This window comes from Oryctolagus cuniculus, chromosome 18, assembly GCF_051225735.1.
Source record: "Oryctolagus cuniculus isolate XC-2025 breed Fujian yellow rabbit chromosome 18, ASM5122573v1, whole genome shotgun sequence".
Classification (NCBI taxonomy): Eukaryota; Metazoa; Chordata; class Mammalia; order Lagomorpha; family Leporidae; genus Oryctolagus; species Oryctolagus cuniculus.
In genome coordinates this window covers 37807794-37835123 of record NC_142884.1, presented here as the reverse complement: position 1 = coordinate 37835123, position 27330 = coordinate 37807794, and the positions used below count along the sequence as shown (strand labels likewise).

At 40.4% G+C, this 27330-nt stretch overlaps 1 long non-coding RNA gene and 1 pseudogene across 1 annotated transcript; one reads left to right on the top strand and one right to left on the bottom strand.

Moving 5' to 3' along the window:
• LOC149120924 (uncharacterized) lies at positions 1–27330 on the bottom strand. The gene is made up of 4 exons (XR_016225515.1): positions 27196–27330; positions 26578–26710; positions 3359–3494; positions 1–331 (listed from the first exon to the last, which is right to left on the bottom strand). It is a non-coding gene; the product is annotated as an uncharacterized LOC149120924 (long non-coding RNA).
• On the top strand, positions 540–607 carry LOC149120925 (U6 spliceosomal RNA; annotated as a pseudogene).

Genomic DNA, 27330 nt, shown 5'->3' with positions numbered 1-27330 from the left:
AATTAATAGATTCAAAATTTGACAATCAGTGAATATCATTATTAGTCATTACCAACAACAGTTATTGATTTGAAAGGCAGAGTGACAGGAAGAGGGAACCACTGCTTCACTCCCCAGACACTTGCAATAGCCAAAGCTTGACCAAGCCAAAACCAGGAACTGGGAATTCATTCTGGATGTCCCATTTGGGTGCAGGGACCCAAGCACTTCTGCCATCCTCTGTCTCCTCCCAGGGTGCACACTAGCAGAAACTTGCCTCAAAGCAGAGAAGCTACCACTCAAGCCAGGCATTTGTATATGGGATGTGGGTGTGTGGTGGTGATAGCAAGCCCTCATGGATAAAAAAAAAAAAAAAGACAAAGTTATTTCTATGCCAAGGAAATTACTCTGTAGTCTTTCTCTTATAAACTACGTATTGCTGAACCTAGATAATTTTTCCTTTATTTAACAATGACATGAAAATGTCAGTTGAGTTGGCTTTCCTGAAGACCTTGTTTCTTGAATATTAGTGACTAGCTGAGATAAATTCTTTTCATCTCTTTCTCGCTTCGGCAGCACATATACTAAAATTGGAACGATACAGAGAAGATTAGCATGCCCCTGCACAGTAAGGTTTCTTTACCTCCCTGTAGACTCTGCTCTCCAGAGGTGAACAGGGTCCTCTAAACCCACTTGCTGCACACACAAACACCTGAGTGTTGTATTCTCCCACAGGTGTTGGAGACTGATATGGTGTTCTGATTTATATTTACATAATGGCTAGTGACATCGGGCATATTCACATGTTTTGACCATGTACATTTCTTCTGAGAAATGTCTATTCAGATCCTTGCCTGTTTCTTCACTGTATTTTTTGGAGTTTTTCCAATTCATGTAAATGTTCTGGAAATCTGTAAACATTCAGAGTTTTAATTTTTCCTGCCATCTGTTCATTGTATCTACACTCTGATGTTTACTTTGTTGTGAAGAAGTATCTTAGTTGGATATACTCAAATGTCTCTGTTTTTATTTTTGTGACTATTGCTATTGGAATCTTACCCAAAAGCTATTGTGTGTTGACAATATTTAGAGTTTCCCTATGTTTACTTGGGTTTGGGTCTTATGATTAGATTTTAATTCACTGTGAGTTCACTTTCACATAGTGTAAGAGATGTTGGAGTCTCTTTTCAGGCTTCTACATATGGATAATCAAGTTCCTCTGCACCACTTGTGAAAGAGATTCTTCTTTCTCCAGTTCATTTTAGTTCCTTTGTTAAATATGAGTTGCTGGTAGAAATTTGGGTTTATTTCTATGCTACCTATTCTTTTCCATTGAACTATGTGTCTGTTATTATATCAGTGCTAACACTTCTTCTTTTTTTTTTTTTTTGCAGTTTATTTATTTGAAAGGCAGAGTTACAGAGAGGTAGAGGCAGAGAGAGAGAGAGGTCTTCCATTCACTGGTTTACTCCCCAAATGGCCACAATGGCCGGAGCTCTGTTGATCCGAATCCAAGTGTCAGGAGCTTCTTCCAGGTCTCTATGCAGGTGCAGGGGCCCAAAGACTTTGGCCATTTTCTACTTTTTTCTCAGGCTATACCAGAGAGGGGTATAAGAAGTGGAGCAGCTGGGAAACATACTGGCACCCATATGAGATGCCGGCACTGCAGATGGTGACTTTACCTGCTTTGTCATAGTGCTGACCCCTGTAATATGTCTTAAAATATGATGTGATGTCTCCAGCTTTTTTTTGCTTTATAATATTGCTTTAGATGTTAAGCATCTCTCATGTTTCTATGTGAATTTTAGCATCATTTTTTCTAGCTCTGAGAACATCGTTGGTATGTTGATTGGGATTGCATTGAATTTGCAAATTGCTTTTGGTAGTATGGATATTTTGGTATTATTCTCCCATTCACAAACATAAGTTTTCTGTGAGACTGTCAAAAAGCCTTGACAAAAATTGGACTTTATTACACAAAAATTCATCACTTTTTGGGATCATTTAAATCCATAATTTTGCACTAATATTTGATAAATAATTAAAGACTTTGAGCATTTTAGTAGGAGAAATTAAAATATTTATCAATTTATTCAAATATTGTTTAGATGTGATATTCAAATATTGTTTAGAGCCATTGTCTGTATTCCCTCTAAATTAGGATCTTTTTGCTTTTTGCCTGTTAAACTTGTCCCTTGATTCAACAACCCTTTTTAATGTAATGTAAACTGAAAATGTCATTTCATAAGCTAAAAAAAATGACAAAGAAGGAAAAAGAAGGGAGGGATTTTGAGTATAAAATTATGTTCTCCGAATTTTTTCTATAAAACATATTGAATCATTTAAAAGCTAATTAAAATTAAACTCAAAATTGGACCATTATGACCAATATTTAAAACAAGTGATTAAAAACTGTAGATGTCTTCAATTTTGATTATCATTCTTCTTTAGAATATCTGAAAGAAATCCGGTTTCTCACTTTAAAATATACCAGTGTGTTAGAATTCAGTATTAAATGACTTTGTTTAAAAGTGTTATTTAATCTATTGCTTTAAGTAGTAATACTATGGCCATTGTAAAACAAAATCCTTATCATTTTTCTTAAAACAGAAAGGGCCTTTAAAACATCATCACTAAAAATATTAAGAGACCTAAAATATAACATTCTTAAAACCCAAGTGATACCATTCAAAATTTTCAAATATGCAGGGATAGTTCATGTCAAGTAACTAAATAATTGTGAAGTGTATATATGGAATAGCTTCTATAAATTCTTTTGGCAAGGGCTGGCACTGTGCCATAGTGGGTGAGGCTGCCACCTGCAGTGCTGGTATTCCATAGGGGCATCAGTTCAAGACCTGGCTGCTCCACTTCCTATCCAGCTCTCTGCTATGGCCTGGGAAAGCATTATAAAATGGTGCAAGTCCTTGGGCCCCTGCACCTGCATAGGAGACCAGGAAGAGGCTCCTGGCTCCTGCCTTCCAGTTGGCACAGCTCCAGCCATGGAGGCCAACTGTGGAGTGAACCAGTGAATGGAAGACCACTCTCTCTGCCTGTCCTTCTCTTTCTGTGTAATTCTGACTTTCAAATAATATAAAAAAACTTCAAAAAATTCTTTTGGCAAATAGATGAAGCGACTTGTTATACATTTCAAATAAATAGCAAACATACTAGAAAAATATATTGAATAAAATTTAAGCAACTCATAGCTATACACAGAAATTTCTCACCATAACAACATAGCAACCACTAAATTTCCAAATTCAATTTTCCACAACTTAGAATCTTTAACTCCAGAAGGAGTACAAAATTGACAGAACAGTGGCCTATGTATCAGGATACCTATTGCTAATACAGAATTATCCCTGCCACAACTTACCTATGTGACCTTGAACAGTTCACTTTACTTCTCTGGGCTTGGCATTTAGCATCCTCATGTGATAAAGGAGGCTTGGATAAGATCAGTTGTACTCTATCTTGAGACTTCAATGATCTCTCAGTTTCCAAACAGGCACCTTAAGGGAAAGTAAACCTTTAGATCAAAGCTTACATTTTTAAATCTAAATATATTTTAAACTGTTTCTACAACTAGTACAAAACAACACATTCAAATGTGTACCATGCCACTTTTCAATATTTGGGAATAATTAATGTATCATTTTAGAGTATTGTCTTGAGGCCAGTGCTGTGGTGTACCTAGTAAAGCCACTGAATGCAGTGGGGGCATCCCATATGGAGGCCGGTTCAAGTCCAGGCTGCTCCACTTTCCATTCAGCTGTCTGCTATAGCCTGGGAGAGCAGTAGGAAGTTGGCCCAAGTCCTTGGGCCCCTGAATCTGCATGGGAGACCCTGAAGAGGTCCTGGCTCCTGGTTTCAGATTGGCATATCTCTGACCTTTTAGGCCATCTGGGGAGTGAACCAGCAGATGGAGGACCTCTCTCTCTCTCTCTCTTCCTCTTGTTCACTATCTGTGTAACTCTGACTTCCAAATAAATAAATAAATAAATCTTTTAAAAAATCAAAAGAATATTGTCTGGCACACAGTGAACCACTAAGTACAAGATATTATTAGTAATATTAGATTGAAATATTGAAATAAACTAGGCAATAAGCCTTAAGATGCAAATTAATACCAAGAAATATAATCTCAAATTTCTGTGTTCAACAAGGTAGTCTCTTTTCACTACTAACTTTATACTAAATAAGATATTTTGATATTTTGTTAAGAGTAAATTTATCGGGGGCCAGCGCCGTGGCTCATTTGGTTAATTCTCCACCTGTGGTGCTGGTATCCCTTATGGGCAAAGTGTTCTAGTCCTGGTTGCTCCTCTTTCAGTCCAGCTTTCTGCTATGGCCCGGGAAGGCAGTAGAGGATGGCCCAAGTGCTTGGGCCCTGCACCCGGATGGGAGACCAGGAGAAAGCACCTGACTCCTGGCTTTGGATGGGCACAGCTCCAACTGTGGCAGCCATCTGGGGACTGAACCAATGGAAGGAAGACCTTTCTGATTTCTCACTGTATATAACTCTACCTGTCAAATAAAAAAAATTATTAGTTTTTCATAAAAACTGCAGTATTGAAAAAGTTCTAAAATCCCTCTAATTCTAAATGTCTGTGACTGCTAACTCATTAGCACATATTGCATTCTTTACATCTGGGTAATCATGACAATTCACTTTTAAATGATTAACAGATCTGCTGTTATATATAAATACATGCTTTTCCGAAAATCATACAATAAGCAGGCTACATAATTTACTTCAAGTAAAACTGCCATATCCAGTCCTACAATTGTAAATAAGACAGTTTCAATTGTTCAGCATTATCAATTATAAATTCCAATCGTGTAGCAATACTCATAAGAATTTAGGGGGCCGATGCTGTGGAGTAGCAAGTAGAGCTGTGGCTTGCAGTGCTGACATTCCAATTGGGTGCCAGTTCAAGTCCTGGCTACTCAAATTACTATCCATCTTTTTAGGCAAGTAAGACTTACTATCCAGCAGTAGAGGATGGCCCAGGCCCTTGGGCTCCTGCACCTGCATAGGAGACCCAAAAGAAGCTGCTGGCTCCTGGCTTTGGATTGGCAGAGCTCCAGCCATTGTGGCCAAATGGGGAGTGAACCAGCGGTTGGAAGACTGCTCTCTCTCTCTCTCTCTCCTTCTCTGTGTAACTCTGACTTTCAAGTAAAATAAATGAATCTTTTTTTAAAAAGGATGAAATAAAAAGGAAGATGAAGATTACAAAATTGTTTAATTTTTTTAATAAATATAAATTTCCAAAGTACAGCTTTTGGATTACAGTGGCTTCCCCTCCCCCAAAACATCCCTCAAACCCATAATCCTCCTATTTCCTGCTTCCTCTCCCATCCCAGAAGATTACAAAATTGTATGAAGGACATTTGTACAGTAAACAAATATACTGATTTCCAATGCAATATTTGAATACTTGAAGCAGGAACGCTAAGTACTTCTTTGCCAAAATAACATGTTTTGTCCAGTGTAAAACCCATTTGCCATCCCAATACACAAAGGGATTTGGGGCAAGAAGGAAAAAAGAAGTCCACACATGCAGAAATTTTAAGCAAAACAAAATAGAGAATGTATTTAGTTTCATGTAAATCACATGAGAATTAATAGTATTCTACCAATTTGCAACAAATATTTTTAACTTTAATGAATGAATGAATTTTCAGTTACATAGCAGAAAACTTCTACCCTCTCCCATAAAACTGAAAGAGAAACTTTTTAAAAGTAAAAACTGATGAAAGAATTCTGCAATACATCTTAATGTTAAGTAGCCCAGCAGAGTTTATTTAGAAATACAAACACACACACAGAAAATAAATACATTAAAATCTTACTGAATAGTCCAGTAATAGTTCAGGATCCAATATGTGTGCAAAAGATTCTGGATTTCCCAGTCACTTTGTATAGGAAATGATGTGCTTTGCTATGTAGCATGTAACTTTAGATTCCTGAACACCTCCACTTTGCTTCTTACCCTGAGTCCCAGCAAATACAGGAACACAGCTGTTGAGTCATTCATTTTCTGGATTTGGGAATATCAAAGAATTAATGAGTATAGAAAGTTGTACAGCAAAGACCAAGAATATCCAAGGGAGGTCAGGAAAATCAATTGAACAAGTCAAAATACTATGAATGTATACTGAATGCTCTGTTTTTAATATGTCTTACTTACCTAAAAAGACATGAGGGCTATTGCTCTCTCTCTTAATACAACTAAGGAGAAGATATCACCAATGCTCAAGAAAAATGAATACACAGCAGAGCTAATACAAAATCCCAAAATTCCAAAATAGAAAAACTGGATATGCACTCCTTACACACACCCTGAAGTGGCAATGAAGTAGAACAAATCTAAAATTAGAAAAAATTCTTTTTTTAAAAGATTTATTTATTTGAAAGTCAGAGTTGCACAGAGAGAGGCAGAGAAGAGAGAGGGGTCTTCCATCCACTGGTTCACTCCCCAGTTGGCTGCAATGGCCAGAGTTGTGCCAATCCAAAGCCAGGAGCAAGGAGCTTCTTCCAGGTCTCCCACATGGGTGCAGGGGCCCAGGACTTGGGCCATCTTCTACTGCTTTCCCAGGCTATAGCAGAGATCTGGATCCATATGAGCTGCCAGCACTGCAAGTGGTGGCTCTACCCACTATGCCACACCACTGGCCCCGAAAATTCTTGTCAAATTAAGAACATTTAACCTTTGTTTTAGAGTGCATTATTAAAATATCTAAACTGGGGGAATACATAATTTCTTTCTTTAGAAATCAGAAGAGAAAAAGAACACTTCAAGCCTACTGTGACACCACACAGAAGGAATGGAGAATCATGACCTCAATTAGCCTAGGGACAGAATAAAAGAGAGGGAAATAGGAACAACAGAATTAAGATGAATAAACTTTGACAGCTGAGAGAATCTGAATGTAATGAAAAGGCATGCAGTTAACTGAAACAATAGAGATAAGTCTGAGAGGAAAAAACATTGTTAAGTCATATTAATGGGGCCAGAGCTGTGACTTAGTAAAGTAAAAAAAAAATCTAAAATTTGTTTTTAAATTATATAATTAAAAAAGATTAAAAAAAGATGTTCAATCTTAAGTCTCTATAGCATAAGATATACATCAATTTTCCCAGGTTCTATTTGCATTTATTAACAAAGTTTCATGGGTATAATCACTAAAGTGGCTCCAATAAGTCTTTTTATAAAAATTATTTTTTATTTTACAGGCAGAGTGGACAGTGAGAGAGACAGAGAGAAAGGTTTTCCTTTTTCTGTTGGTTTGCCCCCTAGTGACCGCTGCCGCCAGTGTGCTGCGGCTGGCACATGGCGCTGATCCAAAGCCAGGAGCCAAGTGCTTCCTCCTGGTCTCCCATGCAGGTACGGGGCCCAAGCACTTTGGCCATCCTCCATTGCACTCCTGGGCCATAGCAGAGAGCTGGACTGGAAGAGGAGCAACTGGGACAGAATCTGGCTCTCCCAGCAGGACTAGAACTCAGTGTGCCTGCACCGCAGGTGGAGGATTAGCTTATTGAGCCATGGAGCCTGCCTCCAATAAGTCTTAACCTGGGATGCAACTAAATTTAACAAGGATACTCAATAGGAATTTTAGAAGAATTCCAAAATATGTATCAGAATAAAAATAAATACTTTACTTGGTACATCTCATTTTAACTATACTATTGTCTAAATTTCCAAATGTCAGATGTACCAAAAAAATCCCCAAAGCAGCAGAGTTGGTCCGACATGATGAGGAATAAAATAAAGAAAATGAGAATTCGCAGATCCCAGATTAAAATAACCAAGAAGGCCAATAAAAGAAAACTCAATGTCTTCATACACTAACATTTATTACCTCAGATTTATTTAACAAAAAGGTGATTATTCCAGCTACATCCCATTAGGTAGCCCAATTTTACCTGCTAAATCCATTTAAAAAAAGCACCTCATGATATATTACTAAAATCATATTGCTATATGCCATCCACCATGTCCCCTGTACCTTATACTTAATGTTAACAGATCTGATGAAAATCAGTAGATAAATGATGTGTCTTAACCAAGTGTGGGAAATGTCTTTTGTTCAACGTTTTTCCAAAAACCCCTCAGTCTCAGTTTGCCTTCACATTGAAAAGACACTTCTGAGGTTTACTAATCAGTCCAGCTTCTTCAGGCCTCCCTCCAATGAAAGGGGCTAAAATCCATCAAAATAAACTCTAGCCACTGTCCTTGTGCTCCCTGTGACTTTTTCACTCTAGGGGCTCACAAACCTTCTAAATTCTTTAGATCACCTGTGCTGTCCATTAGTTCTCAAAGACTATGATGCAAGTAATTTCCCCTCTTGGAACCTTGTTATTAACTGTGCTGTATGAGAAATGAAGTCTCCCACACACCTTGTGCTTACGATTCTCCAAACCATGTTGCCTGCTAGGACTTTGGCCATGAATATAGGACAGCAATACCTGAACATGATTACTGAGATCTCCTTAATAAAGGATAGACTGGGGCCAGCACTGTGGTGCAGTGGTGTAATCCTTTACCTGCAGTGCTGGCACCCCATATGAGCACCAGTTCTAGTCCCCATTTCTCCTTTTCCCATCCAGCTCTCTGCAATAGCCTGGGAAAGCAGTAGAAGCTGTTCCAAGTGCTTTGGTCCCTGCCAAAATGTGGGAGACCTGGAAGCTCCTAGCTCAGATTGGCCCAGCTGCAGACATTGCAGTCATTAGGGCAGTAAATGAGCATATGGAAGACCTTTCTCTCTGTCTCTTCCTCTCACTGTCTGTAAGTACACCTGTCAAATACGTAAATAAATTCTCTCTATATATATATTTACATTTATTTATATATATTTATGTATATAAATATATTCATATATAAAATATATTATGCTTTATCATATAATATATTATATAATATATAATAATTATAAACAGATAATATTATATAATTTATTATAACTATTATATATATTATATATATATATATTATTGAGATGACTTCAATAGCCAGAGTGTGGCCAGGTTGAAGCCAGGAGCTCCTCCTCCAATGTGTGTGGCAGCAACCCAGGCACTTGGACCATCTTTCACTGCTTTTTCAATCCATAGGTATGGAGCTGGATCAGAAATAATTATATATTTATATATAAATAAATTCATATATAATATTTATATATAATTATATATTATATATTTATGATAATTATATGTAATTCTATATTATGTATAGAAATATATAATATATATTATTATATATTATATATATGATGGATCAAAATGCGGCATTCTCCATTTGGCAGAAGAGACAGGCTCCAATATCTACTCTCTATGTCAGTATGTCAGTATAATGCAGGAGGTAACCCCTCTACCAAATAAGAAAAGCTATTTCAGTTCAGCTGGACATCATTCTGCTGACTGTTGACCTTATTACTGTTAGTCTGGATGCTTTCATTGGTTGCAATCCAGAGACCCAATTTTCCCATAGATATAAACATCAGCAAACATGAAAATTTGGTAAGAAAAGCTTAAGCTCAGAGTTATGATTAATAACTATTTTAACAAAATTTCTCAGAACCCATCTAATCCAAACCTTGGACAATTGGGAGCTGTTGTACTTGGCCCACCCATAATTGAAATGGATTCTAAATCCTTCAACTGCAAGGAGAGTATCATAGACATTAATGCTCCAAATGGATCCAGTTCCCTGCTAATGTGTCTGGAAAAGCAGCACAGGGTGACTCAAATATTGGGGCTCCTGCACCCATGTGAGAGACCTGGAAGAAGCCCCTGGCTCCTGATATCAGTCTGGCCTAGCCACAGTCACTGCAGCCATTTGAGGAGTGAACAAACCAGGAGGAAGATCCATCTCTCCCACTCTCTCTTTCTAGTGCTGCCTTTCAAATTCATAAATAGACCTTTAAGAAAGTCGATCACTTCAATAAATTTGTCATTGCTCAGTCATGATGACTTTTACTACCTTAAATTCTTTTTCAAGAGATTTATTTATTGGAAAGGCAGAAAGAGGAGCTGGTGGTTGTGGTGCAGTGGACAAAGTTGCTATCTGTTACATTGGCATCCTGTATGTGCACCAGTTCAAGTACCAGCTATTCCATTTCTGATCCAGGTCCTTACCAATGGACTGAAAAGCAGGGAAAGTTGGCCCAAGTGCTGGGATGCTGCCACGCACATCGGAGGAAAAGCCCCTGGCTTCAACCTGGCCACACTCTGGCTATTAAAGTCATCTATCGAAAATGAATCTTGATGTGAATGGAAGGGGAGAGGGAGTGGGAAAGGGGAGGGTTGTGGGTGGGAGGGACGGTATGGGGGGGAAGCCATTGTAACACATGAGTCGTACTTTGGAAATTTATATTCATTAAATAAAAGATAAAAAAAAAGAATAACAATATAGAAAAAAAAATAAAGTCATCTCAAAAATGAATTAGGTGGTGGAAGATTTCTGTCTCTCCCTCTCTCTGTAACTCTTTCAAATAAGTAATTGAATATTTTAATATGATAAAAAATGGCAGAGAGACACAGAGACAAAGAGAGAAGGAAAGAGAAGCAGAGAGATATCCCATCTGCTGGTTCACTTTCTATATGGCTACAACTGTGCAAGACCAGGTTTCAAGTCCCCATTGAGGTTACAGTTCTCCAAATTAGATGACAAGAAGGAAAGAATTTGAGCTATTATCCATTTCTTCCCAGGGATATTAACATGAAACTGATTTGGAAGTGGAGTACCCAAAACTCAGATTAACACTGCAATATATGATGCGGGCATCTGTTGTGATGGTTAACAAATTGGAAAACCTAGAGGAAAAATCAACAGATTCCTGGACATACACAATATACCAAAATTGAGTCATGAAGACACATAGAAAAGCTAAACAAATCAAAAACCAAGACAGAGATTGGATGAGTAATAAAGACCCTTCCAAGAAAGAAAAGTCCAGGATCACACAGCCTCACTATTGAATTCTACAAGTATTTTAAAGAACTAATGCTTCTCAAACTATTCAACACAATTGAAAGAGAGACAATCCTCTCAAACTCCTTCTATTAATCTGACAATGACTCATTCTATCATTTATTTATACATAATGTTGAGAAAATCAGAAGTATTTGTTAGGACTTCTGCTAAAATGCACTAGATTTATAATTTTTAAATACATCTTTCCTAGATGTAATGCAGTCCTTTGCTACTTTAGAGTATCAGAAATTTAAAATGTTGGACTGGTGCTGTGGTGGAGCAGGTTAACACCCTGGCCTGAAGCTCCAGCATCCCATATGGGTCCGGTTCAATACTCAGCTGCTCCACTTCTGATCCTGCTCTCTGCTATGGCCTGGCAAAGTAGTAGAAGATGGCCCAAGTCCTTGGGCCCCTGTACTGATCTGGGAGACCTGGAACTAGCTCCTGGCTCCTGGCTTCGGATCAGCACAGCTCTGGCAGTTGCAATCAATTAGGGAGTGAACATCAGATGGAAGACCTCCCTCTTTCTCTCTGGCTCTCCTCTCTGTCTGTAACTCGACTTGTAAATAAATAAATAAATAAATCTTTAAAACAATTAAGAAATTTAAAAAGGGAAATGTTTTTAAAAAATGTATTTCTTTATTGTGAGGCAGAGTGACAGATATAGAGAGGAAGAGAAAGAGAGGTCTGCTATCCACTGGTTCACCCCTAAATGGCCAGAATGGCTGGAGCTGGGCCGATCTGAAGCCAGGTGCCAGAAGCCAGGAGTCAGCAGCTTCCTCCAGGTCTCTCACATGGGTGCAGGGGCCCAAGCACTCAGGGCATATTCCACTGCATTCCTAGGCCATTAGCAAAGAGCTGGATTGGAAGTGCAGGAGCAGGGACTCAAACTGGTGCCCATGTGGGATGCTGGTGCTGCAGGTGGATGCTTAATCTACTATGTCACAGAGTGGGCCCAGGGAAAGGTTTTAGGAAGACAGCTTTCATGTAGACTAGGCTGCAATATTGCAAGGTAAGGTTTAGCTTTTATTCCCACACATCAGTATTCATCTTTTAGCAACTATAAATACTGAATATCATACATATAGACATAAATATAGGTAATTGCAGATTTTGTTGTCATTCTTTCTAATTCTCTTTTAATGTCTGCTAATAGGCCATCTTATGGATTATTATATTGATGTTACCTGTATACAACCATCAGGCATTTCCACTGTTGAATGTGTTTATGTGTACAGGTAGTTTTGTTTGTGTGTACATGAATGCACATTTGATGGAGATAGCACTGACAGTAATACTGTGAGAAATCCTAATGCTGATTTCAAACTTTCTATCCTCTGCAGAGATGGCTGTCATTGAAGTAGACCACAGGGCCCCTTTGCTGTTGTGGACTGAAATGTGCCTCCCTAAAACTCAAACACTGAAGTGCTAACCACCAACATGACTCTACCTGAAGAAAGTGCTTTTAAGCAGATCAAATGATAGATGTGTCTGTCACATCGGAGAAGGGCTTCTGGAAAAATCGAGCCTATTAGCACCTTGATCTGATATTTTCAAGCTCTACAACTCTGAGAAGTAAAATTCCATGATTTAAATCATATTCTCTGTGGTATTTTCTTAGCAAATTAATATATCCTCATTTCTGCCAGCATTTTCTGCTGTCATCTAGAAGGTCCTCGTGATTAGCAGAGAAATATAGAAACTAAAAACTATGATTTTAGATTACCAAGTATCTACTAACATAAAAAAGATATCCCAGAAGCAACCTACTACCATCCTCCAGGACCCAGAAAAAAAAAAAGGAATGAGTCAAGTTGTGGGGCAGTAGAAAAGTGAATAATGAAAGATCACAGCAGAAGTAAATAAGGAAGGGTTTGATGATGTGGTGTAGTAGGTTAATGCCTTGTCCTGCTGTGCATGCATCCCATATGTTGTTGCTAGAAGACCAGGTTCTCCACTTCCAATCCAGCTCCCTACTAATGCACCTGGGAAATTGGTGGAAGATGGACCATGTTCTTGGGTGCTGGCACCCACATGAGAGACTTGGAAGAAGCATCTGGCCTTTCAAATAAAGAAATCTTAAAAAAAATAGAAGCAGTGTTAGCACTGTTGGAAAAACAGACACATAGTTCAATGGAAAAAATAGGCAGCTGAAATAAACTGACTTTTCTACAGCCAACCCCTATTTAATAAAGGAAAGAAAACAAACAGGAGAAAGAAGAATCCCTTTAGCAAATGGCTTAAAGGAAAGTGATTATCCATATGTAGAAGCCTGAAAAGATACCCCAACACCTCATACACTATGTAAAAGCAACTCAAGGTTAATTAAAAGTCTAAATATAAAACCAAAACCTTGAGAGCTTGTTTTGAGGTTCTAGCAGGGGAGCGCAGCTACTCCTATACCCTTGACCGAAGACCAGTCCTCCTCTAGCGGGGAAGGTCGTCCTCTTCGACCGAGCATGCAGCTTCGGGAGGGACGCACATGGAGTGGTGAGGGAGGAAGGGGACACCCGCCTAGCCAGCCAGATCAGCCGAAGCAACCCTGGCGATCAATGGGGTGACAGATGGCGCAGCCAGATCGCCCTCACATCCTGAGTTCACGCCGGAGCTGAGGGAAGGAAGCAATGCCCTTGGATCTGGCCGCTCTGCGGGAGTCTGAGGAACAACTCGCACCAGGTGGCCGCCGTTCCGTAGTCATGGGTAAAGGAGACCCCAACAAGCCAAGGGGCAAAATGTCCTCCTATGCCTTCTTCGTTCAGACGTGCCGGGAAGAAAGAGCACAAGAAGAAACACCCTGACTCTTCGGTCAATTTCGCAGAATTCTCTAAGAAATGCTCGGAGAGATGGAAGACCATGTCTGCAAAGGAAGTCCAAGTTTGAAGATATGGCAAAAAGTGATAAAGCTCGTTATGACAGGGAGATGAAAAATTACGTTCCTCCCAAGGGTGATAAGAAGGGAAAGAAAAAGGATCCCAATGCTCCTAAAAGACCACCATCTACCTTCTTTCTCTTTTGCTCTGAACATCGCCCAAAGATCAAAAGTGAACACCCTGGCCTGTCCATTGGGGACACTGCAAAAAAATTGGGTGAGATGTGGTCTGAACAGTCAGCCAAAGATAAACAACCATATGAACAGAAAGCAGCTAAGCTAAAGGAGAAATATGAAAAGGATATTGCTGCATACCGTGCCAAGGGCAAAAGTGAAGCAGGAAAGAAGGGCCCTGGTAGGCCCACAGGCTCAAAGAAAAAGAATGAACCTGAAGATGAGGAGGAAGAAGAGGAAGAGGAAGAAGATGAAGATGATGAGGAAGAGGATGAAGATGAAGAATAAATGGCTATCCTGTAATGATGAGTGTGGAGTGTGCGTGTGTGCTCAGGCAGTTGTTTTGCTAAGAATGTGAATTCAAGTGCAGCTCAATATTAGCTTCAGTATAAAAAAACTGTACAGGTTTTTGTATAGCTGATAAGATTCTTTGTAGAGAAAATACTTTTTTTAAAAAATGCAGGTTGTAGCTTTTTGAGGGGCTACTACATACAGTTAGATTTTAAAGCTTCTGATGTTGAATGTTCCTAAATATTTAATGGTTTCTTTAATTTCTTGACTTGTGTATGGTAGCACAGCAAAGTTGTAGGAATTAGTATCATTTGTAAATTTGGATTTTTTGTTAGGATGTTGCATTCTGTGTTGTTTTTTTAAAAAAAATTTTGTAATAAAATTATGTATGTTAAAAAAAAACCCAAAACCTAAGTAAACATATGAGAAACTGTAAAACATTAGCAGAGACAACAGTTTGCGTAAGATTCCAAAAGCACAAGTAACAAAAATAAAATATACAAATTTGAGCATATCAAATTAAGATACATCTTCAAAACAAAGTAATCAACAGAGTGAAGATACAATGGACGGAATGGCAGGAAACATTGAAAACTCTGACTATGACAAAAGATTGATAGCCAGAACATACATATATAGAACCGGAAAAACTCCAAACAAGAAGCAAAATGTACACGTAAGAAATGGGCAATGATCAGAATAGATGTTTCTCAGAAGAAGAAATCTCAATGGTCAAGACATAGATGAACATGCCCAATATCACTAGCCATTAGGGAAATGTAAATCAAAACCAATAGCAGACTCCATCTGTGGGAGAAGACAATGCTTGGGTTTTCATTTGTGCAACAAGTGGGTTTAGAGGACCCTGTTCACCATTAGAGGGCAGAGTCTACATGGAAGTAAAGAATCCTTAATACTTTCCTAATGGGCTTGTTGAATTCTTGACTAGTGCCTATTACCTTTGCCACAACCTTTCCAGTCTCACTACTTTCCTTCTTCTTCCTCTTCTCTATAGCTTGCAAAAACAGTATATCTTCTATATACGGAGGATACTTTTGTTTTGTTTTATTCCTTCTGTCTCATGATGTTCCTCTAAGAAATCACAACCCTCCAAATATTCATTCATTTATGCAGTCTGCTGTTTTCATGGGCTACTACATGGCAAAGTACTAGGTTAAAGGAAAGGTATAGGTCAGGAACTGAGCAAAGTTCACAATGATGTAGTATCATCTGGGGAAATGAACCTAATGGAAGACATATCTCTCTCTCTCTCTCTCTCTCTGTCTCTCCTTCTCTCTCTGTGTAGCTCTGATTTTCAAATAAATAAATAAATCTTTAAAAACTAACTAACAAAATATACTAAAAACCTGGTGGCAACACCTTTCTATCAGAACATGTGAAGCACTCAAACACAGTTTGTCCCAGAAAGTCAGCCATAGTTTTCAAGGGCACATCTTCTACTCCATTTGTGGACATCTCTGTGTGGAGTAAGGGGCACTTATTTCTTCCCCTCTTCTTTCTTACCACTCTCACAGTTATAACTTCTATCGATGCTTCCACAGAGCAGTCTTTATGAAATTGTAGAACTAATATCCTCCCATTTCAAAAATGTCATGGGTTTAACCACAGAACCCAAAATAAGACAAGTAACTGGCCTTCTTAATTACACAGTGTGGAAAGTAAGATTCTCAGTGGATTACTGGGTAACTGTAAAGTACTGGGCAGAGAAAAAGATGTTGCTTATCTGTATTTATGATGTTGTAATTCTCCACTTTATGCAAACTCAGATTAAAAGGGCTCCAGTTAGTGGGCAACACTGTTGCATAGTGGGTAAAGCTACTGCCTGCAGTGTCAGCATCCTATATGGGTGCCGGTTGGGATCCTGGCTGCTGCACTTCCCATCCAGCTCTCTGCTGTGGCCTGGGGAAACAGTAGAAGATGGCCCAAATCACTCATCTCCTGCACCCACCTATGAGACCTGGACAAAGCTCCTGGCTTCTGGTTTTGGATCCAAACAGCTCCAGCCATTGATTTCTGTTTCTGCCACTCTGTAACTCTGCCTTTCAAATAAATAAATAATTATTTTAAAAAACAGCTTCATCCCAGAAGAAGCTCCTGGCTTCAGACTGGCACAGCTCCAGCTGTTGCTGCCAATAGGGGAGGGAACCATCGGACAGAAGACGTCTCTCTCTCTTTCTCTCTCTCTCCTCTCTCTGTGTAACTCTTTCAAATGAATAAATAAATCTTTAAAAAAGTAGCTCCAGTTATTGACAACACAGTAGACTTGCATTAATTTTAGTTCCCTTCTTATTTTGCAAAGGGATCAGTGGCAGGTCAAAACAGTTGACAGCCTTGCTAACAGGAGAAGAAATAGCTGAAGACAGAAAATGAAAAGCAGCCAAATACATCATCAAAGAAAGAGAAGTGGACCACATCCAACACAAACCTTTAAAAGTGGATGCTCACAATTAACGAGTGAAACAGCTGCCCACTGAAATCTTATCTAGGGAGGGAAGATGTCCTAAGTTCTGCTTCTGTAAACTCCAGTCATAAATCTATCCTAATAAATCTGTCCCCGGCATCTCTTTTACAAACATACTGGACCCACTGACCATTGGAAATGTGGACCTAAGTCATGAAGGCTGCCATTTAAACCCACCAATGCTGTAACAGCTAAGAAACTTGAATTTGATGCTCAATTCTCAGGAAATCATTCCAGCTGAGCCTAGGGCCATTAATAGAAACTCCTTGGATCCTCCACTGTCTCTGTGCCTGTTTGAAAGAAGGGAGTTTTCCCACCCCAGGTTTCTGGAACAGCTTCAAATTCCACATTGGAAAAATCTGATAATTAATATGAGAGGGATCAATGCACACTTCACACTGCTCCCCACCAGGAAGATGAGGTGCAGGATGAGAGCAGTGGGGCAGATCCTAGTCAGATCCTCCTGCCCACCCCTCTGCTGCCCCAGGCTCCCTGCTGAAGGCCACCCAGCCCCACCCTGCAGGAACCAGCCCAGGAAACATCAAGAGGCCTGGCCAGACTGCATTCTGAGACCACCCACAGTGGGAACCCAGCTTATTTAACTGTGGAGAGCTGGAGTCTTTCTGCCTTCCTTCCCTGCGTGTGCATGTTCCCAGAATGCTGCCCCCTCTCTCCTGTAACCACTAAATAAAGCGCATTAGGCCAGAGTGCGATTTAGGACATCCGCCATTCTATGAGTCTGCTGAGTATCTCACTTCCCATGTTGGATCACTCTCCCCTTTATTTATTCTATCGGTTAGTGTTAGCAGATACTAGACTTGTTTATGTGCTCCCTTTGACTCTTAGTCCTGCCCTTTCCCACTCCCTCTCCCCTTCCCTTCACATCTAGATTCATTTTCGATTCTCTTTATATACAGAATATCAGTTTAGCATACATTAAGTAAAGATTTCAACAGTTTCCTAAATAGCACTCTGGCCTCAGAATCAGCCCTAAAGGCACTCGGATCTGGCTGAAAAGCCCATGAGAGTATTTCAGGCATGGAAAGCCAAGGCACTCTGGCAAAAAGATCTCTGTGAGTGAGATCCCAGTGGAAAGAACAGGTCTTCAAAGAGGGAGGTGCCTTTCTCTGAAGGGAGGAGAGAACCTCCACTTTGACTATGACCTTGTCTAAACAAGATAAGAGTCGGAGAACTCAAGGGGCTTCCATAGCCTTGGAAACTCATGACTGGTGCATAGGGAGATTATTGATGCCATAAACAGGAGTGTCAATTTGTAAAGTCAACAACAGGAGTCACTGTGCACTTACTCCTCATGTAGGATCTCTGTCCTTAATGTGCTGTACACTGAGGCATAATGCTATAACGAGTACTCAAACAGTATATTTCACTTTGTGTTTCTATGGGGGTGCAAACGATTGAAATCTTTACTTAATGTACACTAAACTGATCTTCTGAAAAAAAAAAAAAAAAGAAATTATCAATTCCCAACTTGACTCTCACTGGGATTAAACATGACAATAGGTCTGATCTGATTTCATCATGATTTAAAAAAAAAATCATCTATTATTTTTCACTTTATGTTTCTGTGTGGGAACAAGCTGTTGAAATCCTTACTTAAGGTATACTAAGCTGATCTTCTGTATATTAAGATAATCGAAAATGAATCTTGATGTGAATGGAAGGGGAGAGGGAGTGGGAAAGGGGAGGGTTGTGGGTGGGAGGGACGGTATGGGGGGAAAGCCATTGTAACCCATGAGTCGTACTTTGGAAATTTATATTCATTAAATAAAAGATTAAAAAAAAAAAAAGCGCATTAGGGACAGTTTGGGTGAGGTCCTGCAGGAGAGATTCCAGGCACTGGGAGCCTGGGAAGTGGAGGTGGCAGACAGAACAGCCCGGGTCCCAGTCCTGACCTCGGGGGAAGCTGCCATAATCTATGGCTCCCTGGCACCCACCCTTCTCCCACACGTGTCCCCGCCCCTTCCTGCATGCCAAACCTGCAGCAGAAAGTCCCTGGAGCAAGTACCCTTTCTTCTGGACACACGGGGAGCGATTCGGGGAGTGGCGGGAAGAGACTCCCTGGTAAGTGGGACCCACAGGTGAATGATGAAGAGGGAAGAAGCAGCAGGAGGCAGGCTTGGGGTGAGCACTTGGGAACTCCCTGGGATCGCACGTGCAGAGCAGGAGATGCAGTAAATGCCAGAGAAGGAGAAGCACAGCCCCCAGGGCTGACCCTGATCAGGGAATGAACTCCCTCTGGTCCAACTCAGGCCCCAGGGAATGGCAGCAGCACGCGCATGTGCACAGGCATTCAGAAGGCATAATACATCCGAGCTCCTGGGAACTCTGGGAAATGGAGTCCAGGCCGCAGCATCCCTAGAGACACCAGCTGACCCTCCCAAAGGCTGTAGTCAGGGGTGGGTGCCCACAACCAGAGGGCCTTTGCTTTTATTCAGTCCCTCCTTCCTTTCCTTCCCCCCACCAAAATCTCAGGGATCAGTTGCTTTCTTCCTTTGCTGAATCAAATCTGAAAGAGTGACACTCATTGCTGCTAACTGACCCCAAATCCTGGCTCCCTCATAACCTCTGTCTCTTCCAGAAAAATCTTATTTACTACTTTGGCCCTAGAAATCATAAATGACTATGATAGAATGTAGCTTTTAACAGAGGTGTAGAAGGCATGGTTTAATATCCAGTTTTGAGAATACAATTTTCATTTGTGTTTTATTGATGTTTATAGTTCTTTTAAGATTTATTGATTTATGTGGAAGTCAGAGTTACAGAGAAGGAGAGGCAGAGACAGAGAGAGAGAGAGAGGTTTACCATCTGCTGGTTCACTCCCCAATTGGCAGCAGCAGCACAGCACCGACCCCTTATAGTTCTTTTCAAATCATGTTAAACTGTCTTTTTATTCATCTAGTACAGAGACAGAAGAATGGACACAGAGCTAACATAGCTGCGTATTCAAAGAGACAGGTTAAGGGGTTAAATGCCTTATATCATAGCATTTATACCTTAGATTAATTCTGGGGACAGTATTATGTGGAGTTTACAAAATAGAAACTGAATGGAAAGAGCTTAGAAAAATACGGTGTTTTTTAATATCATTAAAAAGTCTAAGTTAAAGGCCAATCAAGGGGCCAGCACTGTGGCATAGCATGTAAAGCATTGACATTCCATATGGGTGGAGGTTGAACCTGGCTACTCTGCTTTCGATCCAACTCTCTGCTATGGCCAGGGACAGCGGTGGAAGATGGCCCAAATCCTTGGGCAGCTGCATCTGTGTGGGAGACCCAGAAGAAGCTCCTGGCTGCTGGCATTGGAGCTGTACAGCTCCAGCAATTGTGACCAATTGGTGAGTGAACCAAAAGATGGAAGATGTTTCTCGCTCTCTCTCTCCCCTTCCTCTCTGTGTAACTGTGACTTTCAAATAAATAAATAACTGTTTTTTAGAATGTCAATCAATATATAATACTAGCTTAAAGATATTTCTTTTGTCTTGTGTCTCAGTTTTTAAAATCTGATTTATCAAATGGAAAAATGTGAGAGAGATGAAGAGTACCTACAAAAAATAATTTACTGTAATTATTTACTGTAATAATTTACTGTAATGATGTACTGTAATTTATGGTAATAATGTACTGTAAAGAACCACATAGGATTATAACTTGTCTAGAAAACAAAGGAGATTCAAATTTGCTATTATTTCATGGTTATTTTTTCTTATTTTTAATATCAAGATAGTATATAAATATTATGCACTCCTAGGTATTTGTGTGTTGTTTGATATGTTTTATTTTTTAATCAGAAATTCAAAGAGATAACTGGGTAACATGGAGTTCTGTGTTTCTGATTACTTCTCTCAATTAGAGATCATGGGATTAGAGTTAGTGCTAGATTAAGAATGCTTCAATCTTTATCCACTGACTTCACCCCAGCATTTACTATGTTAAACAATATTCTTTGGGTAGATGGCTCTTTCTTGCCAGACTGTAAACTTCATGGGGTCTAGAAACATATTTGCTTTGACACTAAAACTCAGCATCTTGACAGTCAGTCTTTTAGTTGAATAAATACATGATATACAAAATAAATATTTCTGCCCCTCAAGAACTGCCTAAGAGAGAAGAAAATAGAAATCAATTTGATGACTCTCAGTATTAGGTGAATATATAATTTGTCATTCTGACATAAGCCTTGTCATAAAAAGGGCATATGAATAATCACACACAGTTGAAGTGTATGAACACCTAGGGCCAAGTGGATTAAAAGTTCAGCCTAGCTATGTAAGGCATTCCATGTCAATAGGAGAGGAAGGAGGAAGAGGGGAGGGAGTGTAGGTGGGAAGGTGGTTATGGTGGGAAGAATCACCATGCTCATTACTTAGCAGCAAAGAGAGAATCTGTGATCATTTGTTGCTTAAGAAAGGGTGATAGGCATTATTTAATTAAAATGCAGGCATCAGTGTTCTTCTGTCTCTGAAATAGGAAGTCTATAACTCAGAATTCCTTGCTGTTTCATCAAAAACAATTCAAAACAAAAACCTAATTAAGCATAAGTGGAAGTTGTGCATTAGAAGTCTATTCTAATCTCTAGGAGGTTCAGGGGTTGGAAAATTCATCTAAAATCTTGCTGAAAAATGTCCCACACATTTTCCATGAACACTACCCTTAAGCATAAGCTTTTTTTAAAAAAAAAGATTTATTTATTTGAAAGTCAGAATTACAGAGAGAGGAGAGGCAGAGAGAGAGAGAGAAGCGTCCATCTGCTGGTTTACTCCCCAATTGGATGCAATGGCCAGAGCTGAGCTGATCCAAAGCCAGGAGCTAGGAGCTTCTTCCAGGTCTCCCATGTGGGTTCAGGGTCCAAGGACATGGGCCATTTTCTACTGCTTTCTCAGGCCACAGCACACCTGGATTGGAAGTGGAGCAGGCTAGACTCCAACCGTTGACCATATGGGATGCTGGCACTGCAGGAGGCAGCCTTACCTGCTATACCACAGCACCAGCCCCCATAAGCCCTATCTTCTGCAGAACCAGCACCCCAGACACCAGCCACCACATGGCATCCCATGGCACATTCAACCCTGGCAATGTTCTGCAGCTCTTGCTCCTCTCCACTTTCACTGCAAGAATCTGCAACTCCTTGTTTTCATGCAAGTAATTCTGATTCAGATGATGCCCCTGACACAATTGGCTGGCAAGTGCCATGGCATGTGTCCATGACCTAGCTAAATGCACAGCTGGGACATTTTAAACTTTTCACTGCCATGGTGAGACACGGACTCCATCTAATGAAGTAGGGGATTTTTCAGGGAGTCTAGAGAATCAAATATGACAAAATGACAAATCTTAACCAAAGAGTGCCGTGGTACAGATGAAGAGAACCCAAAATGTATTTTTCTATCTTTTCTTTTCGGAGTTAAGTGCCTAAAAACAAAGCCAATGAGGGTTAAACAGACCCATTCTGAAAATTCCTTAACATCTTCATTTTCATCCAAATTAATATATTACTTGAAGGAAATAAATTTTACATAAATGAAAATGCAGCACCACAGACAATTGTACAGAACATAGCCCTTCAGTTAGCTTCAAACCATCTGGGTCCATTAATGTGTTCTTCCAGAACCCAAGCTGCAGTACAATAGAACCACAGCCTCTGACATTCCTCCTCCACCCTGATGGATCTTGGGTTTTCCTCCCACCTCCCCTCTCCTGTGAATACATCAGTAGCAGGATAAATGGAATCCAAAGATACGATGATGTTATTTAACATGGAATAAACATAGTGTTTTAGTCAGTACAATCCTCAATACTACAATAATAATTCCGAGTTCACTGACTATGAAACTAAGTATATGAAATCTATTCCTAAGTAATCGTACCATCGAGAGCTGAATGTAGACTTTCAGAGGGAAAGAAACAGAGAATTGTGTAGACATGTGTATCTCTATAATAGAGATTTACCGCTGTAATTTATAGACAGTACACCATGTTTGTATTTTCTTTTTTTTTTTTTTTTTTTTTTTTTTTTTTTTTTTGCAGTTTGGAATAGTTTATTACATCCAGCTTGTCACTTTGGAAATTTTATGATTAGACACTAATATACAACAAATTTTGAATCCTTACAGACAATATAGAGCACCCTAGGCCCTCCCAAGGGCAGAAAACAGACCAAGAGCTCATAGACTAGCTGCAACTGCAAGAAGCAGATGAAGATATCGTCAGAAAGATACATATTCCTGCAGTGTGGCTGCTGAGCAGTTCTGCCCTTATGGATCTCATCTCTGTTTCAGATCATTAAAGAAAGTTACATGCTTTCTGACATTTCTAAAGATTTCAATAATGAGAATCTAATATATGTTCACTATGCTAAGAGCTTCAGAACAGCCCAAAGATGTGGGCCATCTATTGCTTTCCCAGGCCATAGCAGAGAGCTGGATCAGAAGAGGAGCAGCTGGGACTAGAACCGGAGCCCATATGGGATGCTGGCACTTCAGGCCAGTGCTTTAACCTGCTGTGCCACAGCACTGGCCACAACGTAGTATTTCTAATAGAAGAGATGGTTAAGTCATTAACTCCTCTAAAATACAAGTTAAGTATTAGTTTTGAAACTCTGATTCATTCATGAGAAAACAAAAGGTTAATTTTCACTCTTTGCTTCTGGGTATGTAAATTTTCTTCTAAGAAATTAATCATGACTTTTACATCTCAGACCCTATTATGAGTAAGTAGAGAATATTGTGGGGTCATATGCTCATTCTATCAAAGGAACATTTCTCCAATTAAAGAAAACATTATGGGCATCCCATATGGGCACTGGTTTGAGTCCTTGCTGCTCCACTTCTGATCTAGCTCCTGGCTATGTCCTGGGAAAGCAGTAGAAAATGGCCCAAGTGCTTGGGCCCATGCACATGCATGGGAGAACTTGAAGCTCTTAGCTCCTGGCTTCAGATCAGCGCAGCTCCAGCCATTGCAACCAGCTGGGGAGTAAACCATCAGATGGAAGACCTCTCTCTCTCTCTCTCTCTGTGTGTGTGTGTGTGGGTGGGTGTTTGTAACTCTTTCAAATAAATAAACAAATCTTTAAAAAAAAAAGCCAGGGGTCAGGGAAATTTCATCCAGGTCTCTCGCTTGGGTGCAAGACTCAAGGATTTCTACCATATTCTACTGCTTTCCCAGTATGTTTTCAGAGACCTGCATCAGAAGTAGAACATGCAATGGTGCCCATAGAGCATGCTAGTGCTGCAGGTGTTGCTATAACCCATTTTGCCACAGTGCTGGCCCCGTAACAATTTTTAATTCCTAGGAATTAACAGGGAAGAAAGAAGTATGGCAGGATACCTTTTTTAAAAAAAATATTTTATTCATTTGAAAAAGTTATATGGAGAGGTAGAGAGTGAGCTGATCAGAAGCCAGGAGCCAGGAGCTTTTTCTGGGTCTCCACATGAGCAAAAGGGCACAAGGACTTGGGCCATCCTCTACTGTTTTCCCAGGTGCATTAGCAGGAGGCTGGACTGGAAGTGGAGCAGCTGGGACTCTACCAGCACTCATATGGGATGCCTGTATTTCAGGCCAGGGCTTTAACCTGATGTGCCACAGTGCTAGCTCCAACAGGTGAACTTTTACGTTCAATAATCTCTTCTTGGTATTGGCAGCAGTTTGTAATTTTTTGTTTATTTGCCTTCTTCTTAATCTATATTTTTAAAAAATTACAAAAAGTTCCAGCACCCTGAGAACCTCCATCACAAGGGCATACAATCAGATGTTTGTCCAGAAAAGGGTGGTGTAGATGCAAGGTGGAAAATGCAAGGTGAGTTGATTCATCTTTCTCAGGCTGTGGTTTCCATGGGCAACTTTTACAACCAACTGCCTTATTTGTTCCTCTTCCACAGAGTGGAAAACACGTTAAGTCATCCTATTTAGCCAAAAGCCAGTGGCAGCACTTCAATATGTCATCAATCCAGGGCCAGCATTGTGGCACAAAGGAGTAAGTTGCCAACTGCAACAGCAGCATGCCTTATGGCACTGCTTTGAGACTCACCTCCTTCACTTCTCATCCAGCTCTTTGCTTGGGAAAGCAGCAAAGATTGCCCAAGAGTTTGGGTTCCTGCACCCCCATGGGGGACTGGGGCAGACTTCCAGGGTCCTGGCTTCGGCCTGGCTCACCCCAGCTATTGTGGCCATCTGGAAGTGAGCCAGCAGATGAAAGATAGATCTCTCTCTCTCTCTCTCTCTTCCTTTTACCTAAACATACATTACATACATAAATGAAGATGCATCAATGTAGCAACTTTTTGAGGAAAAGTCTTCTGAATATTGCAGGTACTGTCTCAATGCATAAAAATATTCAGACACAAAAATTATAAACTGATTTATATTTATATTTCTCAACCACATACTTTTCAGAAAAAATTGTCTGCCACTCAGCATCAGGTATCAGTCTGAAAGCATTCATTAAAAAATCAAGTAATTTAACTAAACACAAAAACCTCTAGTATAGACTGCATATAAACCAGTGGCTTCCATGGGTATACACAGATTGATTTTTGTTAATTTACAGGGATCACTGCACTTCCCTGGCATGGAGCTGTCTGAAGAGTTTAAACACTGATGGGTGTGGCATTATTTCTGATATTTGCTTATTATCCAGAGTGCATTTATTCAATATCTATCATGAACTCCACACTCTATATATAAATCTATTTCAAATATGTTGATATTTAATGGTACTTACACACTTAAAAACTGAGCTAATCCTCCTAACTTCTCTCTGGAATAGCTATGCCTTTGACATTGCCTTTTTTCACACATATGGAAATGCATAATATGCTTCTGTATGGTACTTCAGAATTTATAAAAGGCTTTTCAGGTAAAATTTACATAACATCATGTGAAAGTGGCCAAAGGACACAGTCTTCTCATTACAGAGGGGAGAGGTATGAAGTCACTCTCTGAACAGTTACTCAGATTCTGTCAATCAGGTTCAGAACCTTATTAGGTATCAGATACACATCTAGATTTTTTCCCTACTGTCTCTTTGTCAGAATTCCCAGCTTATGAGTGAACTTCAGTCTGAATGAATGCTAATATTCAAGGTTCAAAGTGAAAAAATTACTGAGGTTTGTATTGGTGAGTAAAGCATGTATCTAAATGTTACTTGTATTTAATAATAAGTATTGAATCATGAAACTGAATATAAGATTATGCAAATTTTTAAGATGAAGAGCATATATTTAAAACCACATTCTTACATTTTGCAAACGTGTTGAAACACCTTACTGGAGCATGTGTTTGGCATAGTGGTAAAGCCTTCCACATCCCAGTCAGAATGCCCAGGGCTCAAGCCCTAGCCCTGCTTCTGCTTCTGGCTTCCTGCTAACAGAACCCTGGGAGGCAGCAGCTGATGGCTCAAGTACTTGAGTCCCTGCCACCTGTGTGGGAGACCCATACTGAGTTCCTGGCTTCAGCCTGACCCAGCTCTGGTTGGTGCAGACATTTGAGGAATGAGCAATAAATGGAAGGGCTCTCTCTGCCTTGCAAATAAACAAAAATAAATATACAGACATTTCCTTAAGGTGTCTTGCTCACTTTTAAATGATTTCCCTTTTCACAGTAAAATGCCTAACTGTCCTCTTTAGTAACAATGCATGTTTTGCTCTCCCTGTCCACTCCTGAGCTCCAAGTACTGGCAGCTCACCCTAGCATGCTGACTGGTTCCAATGTTCAAGTACTCATCTCCCATTCTCTTTTGGTGGGTCTACCGGAAAGAAAGGAGTGTATCTACAGTAGTTAATATCTTACTGTTGCTCTTGCTGTCCACCTGCAGGCCTGAAGGATGATCAGCTGAATACACACTGTGATGTTCTGGACGTAGTTTCCAAACTTCAGTCACTTTGCAGTGGAGGGACTCTGTCCTCGTCAATCACCTGAAAGCCTGCAGGAGTAGGGAGAAGCTGTGTTTGAAGAATTCACAAATACAGTGCATTGAAGCCAACCACTACCACCCCCACCACACCCCTACTTCAGGGTTCTGGCAAATCCCAAACCAGGAGTTTGGGACCAGGAGTGGTTCAGGAGGTGACCTCAACTCCTTACTCTGAACAGCTCCAAAGTGCCTGGTGCACCCAGCGGGAGCTCAGCGCCTCGAACTCCCACCCTCCTGCCCTTGCAACCAGGACGCCCAGTTCCCAGAGCCTCCAGGAGGCCTGCAGCAGACCCGCAGGTCCAGGCGCACTGGGTTGTGCATCCAGAGCAAACCCAAAATACAGGCCCAGCTCAAGTGTCACCTCCCCACAAAGTCTCTGTATCCTACTCCCTCCCGGAAGGCTGCGGGCCAGCACTCAGAACTGGGAGTCGTGGCATTTGGGGTTCACCCATGCTCCCATGAAGGAAGATGCCCCCGTGGGAACCCTGCTCCACCTGTGGGCAGGGCTGGGGAAGGAGTGCCGAGTAAGCCTCCACCCTAGGACTGCAGCCTGGGAAAGTCCAGGGCCCCAGCGCCCTTGCCGGGCATGGGGTCTCACTAAGTGTGCTCTGAGCCAGGGCCTCAGCCAT